A 5,480-nucleotide genomic window follows, 5' to 3' on the forward strand; every position below is an offset into this window, starting at 1 on the left:
CGAAACCTACTGTACGCCGTCCGCGTTACCGAATCATATATCAAGTGAACTGAACCGACTCCAAATACAGCCGTGTTGAGCTGTTTGTTTGATTCAGACTATTCTGAATCACTCGGGTTTAATAAGTTTCGGAATTTCTGAATCCCTTTTCCATGATAACGGCCATGTTAACTTTCATTTCACTGTTACTTCAAAAAATAAAGCTGAATCTAACTCAGTATAGAGATGTGTTTAGTGTTCTGTGTACAGCAACAATCTTTTCTTTTTAATGACAGAATAATTATTTAAATGACCTAAAATTATTTCTACAACTTTTTTATACAGATATTAAAACATACAGGCATGGGCGTAAATTTCATTTTACAGTAGGGGGGGCAATATAAAATTTCTCATGAGCGATTTTTGAAGGGGGACACAAATAATAGTCTAATCCAGAGGTGTCAAACTCTGGCCCGCGGTGTTATTATATTTGGCCCGCGGTGTTATTATATTTGGCCCGCGAGATCATATCAAATGTGCATTACAGCTGGCTAGCCGCATGCTCCGCTAATACTACAAATCCCAGAATGCCTTGCCACTGTATTGACGCGTAGTCACGAACAGCAAGAGCCCCTCATTCTCTGTTGACAGTCGTTAACAACCATGTTACAGTCACATCGGGCAAGTTAATTCCACCCTCCACTAAAATGGCCAAAACGAAAGATGGACAATAGGAGCTTTCAAGACAGGAGGGAGGCAGATTATCTGTTCACGAATATAAAGGACAGACCTGTTTGTCTTGTGTGCTAACGGAGCTAACGTGTCTGTAACGAAAGAATAGAACATAAGAAGACGCTATGACAGGAAAACATTATGAGAAGTATAAGGACCTGGACGTAAAGCAGAAGCTCCAGAAGGCAGAGGAGATGAAAAAAAGTCTGGTTTCCCGGCAGACTATGTTCATGAAAGCAAAATCAAAAAGTGAAGCTGCTGTAAAGGCTGTAAAGCTTTATTGTGGCAGCAGAGATTGCAAAATCTGCCCTTTAATGAGGGAGAGTTTGTCAAAAAGTGTATGGTCAAAATTTACGACATGAACACCACTGTTTGTAATATCAAGCTCTGGTTGTTCCAAATCCTGTATTTAAGCAAAACTAAAGTTTGTTTCCACATAAAAAAGGTTGAACATTACATATCAGTTGCAGTTAATTTTTGAATAAATATTCAGTTTGGCCCGTGACTTTATCTCAGTTTATTTTGGCCCACTGTGAATTAGAGTTTAACACCCCTGATCTAATCGTACTTATAAAGATATGTCCCCACAGTGAAAAACTTTTCTTTTATCATTATTATTGTAGCATGGAGACTGTGTCATTAAGTTTTCCCAGGTTCAATGACAAAGCAGATTTTTCTTCAAAACTATTTATTGCATTGTTTGTGTTGTTTACGGTTAGGCCATCAACATACAATAAAATATAAACATGACTGTTATTGTGAAAAATATATATAAAATAAGTAATGTTTTTAAGCAATTTACAGTAACTGCTCTATGTATAGAGTAGGTACAGTGCACTATGAAACAAGCTATTGTAAACAAGCTAACGTTAACTAGATAAGTAATATTTTAATCGCTAATATAGTAGATTCATTGAAAAAAAAAAAACATCGCTAATAAGCATTTTTGCCACAACTAATTTATGAATGAGTCTGCATCAACTACATTAAAGAGAATCGCTTTATTTAAAGTGAGTAAAATCCCCTACTTAATGGAGTTTAACATTAACTGAGCAGCAGCAACACACCTGACTCGTGTGTGCAGAGTAGGTGAGATGAACTGGGAAAGCAAGCAGTGGGTCAAACCACTGTGAGGAAGGGGAGGGGGAACTCCACTGTTTCTAAATGCATTTTTTCTTACACAATTATTTAGGTATATGTAACGGGATAAATATTACAGAGGGTTCTTTAAATAAATCCTGCTGTAATGAAATCGCGCACCCTATTGGCCACGCCGGTGGCGCTATTGCGCGCTGAGTTCGAAATATCTGCAGCAGAGTTAGAGAGAACTGCTGTGGGTGAGTCGGTTCTTTTGCAGCTCCGTGCTAAGAATTATAAAATATTGGTTTAATATTCGAATATTAGACAATGCATGTAAGAGATTGCACACAGTGGGCACTGGTTGATTTTTGGAGTGTTTTCTGTATATGTTTCTTGGAATTTTCATACTTTTATTTCCGTTTGCATGAATGCACTAATGTCCGCCATTTTCCCATGTGCTCTAACTGCGTGAAATGTTTTCTTGAGTAGACGGAACTGCATCCCGGCTGAAAAGACTCACTATTCTCTCCTTTTTACTGCTCTGTGTGCAGGTAATTGTTTATAGTATTTCCTATGTTTTGAAAATGTTTATTGAAACTGTTATGCTGTATTAATGTTCTAATAATTTGATTTATATTCATAATTAATGTTAAATGCACTATACGATCACATTTAAATTTAAGACATTGCAGAATTTTGATTTATTTTTATGTCTTGTTAAATACAACATTGAGTAAATTGTTTGTTATATTGAGAGCAGAGTTAGAGAGAACTGCTGTGGACGGAACTGCATCCCGGCTGAAAAGACTCACTATTCTCTCCTTTTTACTGCTCTGTGTGCAGAAAATAAACGATAATATCATCCACATTGAGTGTGTGTGCTGTTGAGGAGTGGGTCAGACTGGGCCAGTTTGGATCAAAGGTCACATTGGTGCCGTGACCCGGATCTCAATCAAGGTGGTCGAAGATCATCCCAACTTTGGACCGGCGGACCTGTCATCATTCTTCACTGCACAGAACCTTCAGCTAAGATGTTATTAGTTGTTGCTGGACTTTAAAAAAAAAACAAACAAAAAAAAACTTTTGAATGGGCACTCTAAAGTGGTTTGATATTTTATTGTCCAGGTATCACAGCTGTATGATATAGTATACACATTTTTTTTCTTATTTTCCCATCTCTATACTTTTATTACTTGATTATGGAAAACACAAGGTTACCTGGATCTCGGTATGTGAGCAGTCCGGTTAGTGTTGGTCGAGGGAGAGGTCTATTAGTGACACCAATTCCTTTCCCAGATATTAGCTCTAGCTCTAATATGGGTACTGCTAACAATGGTATGGGGTTAGAAGTGAATGCACTTCTTGAGCCGAACGCTAATGTAAACCCTGTTAATGTGAATTGCAGTTCTGGTAATACACAGCCAATTAGTACCTCAACTCCAGTCCTTAGCAGTGACATGATGAGTCAGATGGGTAACATAGTGCAGCAAGTAGGCCTTCAATTGGCAGATAGTATCCTCGCACATTTGAATTTGCACAGTCAATCAGAAGTTGCACCTGAACAGGCAAGAAATAACCACAATAGTAGATACACACCTGAGCAGTGCTCTATGCCATGTACATCACAGATTCAAGTAGTGCGTCAGAGGTACGTTAAAGATCCTCCTACTTTCAGAGGTGACAAATCTGACACTGTTACACTCGATGAGTGGGTGGAGCTCATGAAGAACTTCTTGAAAAAGGGGTTTCTGCCTACTGAAGAACAAGGTGAAGAAATTTTAATCCACTTGAGAGGCAAAGCCAAAGATGTTGTTAAAGTGGGGATGCTGTCTAGCGGATTAGATATCAGAACAAATCCTGATGCATTCTACACCCTACTACGGAAGCATTACAGTTGTCAACAGTATTCTCCTGTTCCTTTGCAAGATTTCTACACTACCCTTCCAGAACCTCATGAGGATCCCTTTGATTACTGGTTACGCCTGAACCATACTGCTGACATCACAGCTGAGTGTCTGAAACAACAGGGAAAGGTACTAGATAACCAACTGATCGAAGTCACACGCATGTTCATTAGGAATTGTCCAAACTCAGATCTAGCATTGACATTTCGTTCGAAAACCATTGACAAATGGACAGCTCATGAAGTGCAAGAGATCCTGAACGAGTATCATTCAGAGAAAAATCTCAGAACCACTGGACAAGGAAATAGACAGATTGAATGTGAAAATAGTCAGTATTAATGAGATGCGTGTAAGTCCCAGTCCAGACCCAGTGAAAGCTGAACAGGATTCACTTCAGTCGAAACAGTCAGAAAACATGGCTCTGGAAAAAGTGATCGGTATGTTGGAGAGAGTTCTGATGAATAATAGTAGTAATGCACAGGCGAGCAAGGAATATAGGAAGAGAAACACCATGCCTAGAATTCCAGGCTTGAATGATACACCATGTTTAGTGTGCAAGGACACCTCACATTCTGCTTTTACTCACTGTAAAGACAAAAGGCTCTGTTTCCAGTGTTTTTCACCTGACCATCCCAGATTCCGTTGTCTGAAGGAAAGGAAGAATGTGTCCTCAATCAACCAGCAGTCAAACTAATTGATCTACGTGTGAGGGAGGATCACGTAGATCTTGGAAGTGAATCTCCCATGTCCAGTTTTGAAGATGAAATGGATTATGACTCTGTATGTCACATGTTCAGTGATGTAACTTCAGACAAAACAGTAATCTTTCAGGGTGTTCAGAAAGTTCCAAAAGCTGATAGCTTGTTTTACACATCTGTTTCAGTTGAAAAGGATCTCACCCTTAAAGCTTTAATTGATAGTGGATCAATGGCGTGTACTATTAGCGAGTCCGCTATAGAAAAGGTGCTGAAAAGTATCCCAGATATGACAAGCCAGTCGGCAGAAGATATTGTCATTGTTGGTTGTGGTGGCCATCGTGTTGCCCCCACTGCAGTCTATGATCTTAAAGCTACAGTGTACGGTTGCTCCATGATAATTCCTACTCTAGTTGTGCCTGGGCAGACTGAAGAAATTATTTTGGGCACAAACGTCATAAAGAGACTTCTGATGCAACTGAGAGAAACTGACGGTTACTGGAGGCTCATGTCTAAGTCTAGTAACAATGAGAGTGATGAGTGCTGTATGTTTCTGTCTCTTTTCTCAAATGCAGAAAGATGGAGAGGTGAATCCATACCAAAAAAAGTCGGTACTGTAAAGTTACAAAGGACTGTGACGTTAGAGCCGCAAACAGAACATCTGGTTTGGGGTAAGCTACCTCAGTCTTCTGTCTTGTCAGTAGGCAGCACTGTTATTGTGGAACCGACTGAATCCAGATCAAGACCAAGACAAATACTGGTCGGGAGGGTTATAACACCGCTGTGGGGAGATGGTTCTATCCCCTTAAAAGTCATCAACCCCACTAATCACCGAGTTGTGTTGAGGAGACATGCAAAAATAGCTGACGTGTCACCTTGTATTGCTGTGCAAGATTTACCACTACCGAAACAGATTCAGTCAAATCTGCAGTGTACTGAGGAACCCTTACCACCTAGATCCAGTGAAGAGATGAGGCATGTCTTGAGTGCTTTGAACCTTGGCGATCTTGACTTGGAATCATGTGAAGTTTCAAATCACTGGAAAGATAAGCTGTTGCAAATTATTGAGAAGTATGACCCAGTTTTCTCA

This window comes from Tachysurus fulvidraco, chromosome 6 (genome assembly GCF_022655615.1).
Source record: "Tachysurus fulvidraco isolate hzauxx_2018 chromosome 6, HZAU_PFXX_2.0, whole genome shotgun sequence".
NCBI classification, from domain to species: Eukaryota; Metazoa; Chordata; class Actinopteri; order Siluriformes; family Bagridae; genus Tachysurus; species Tachysurus fulvidraco.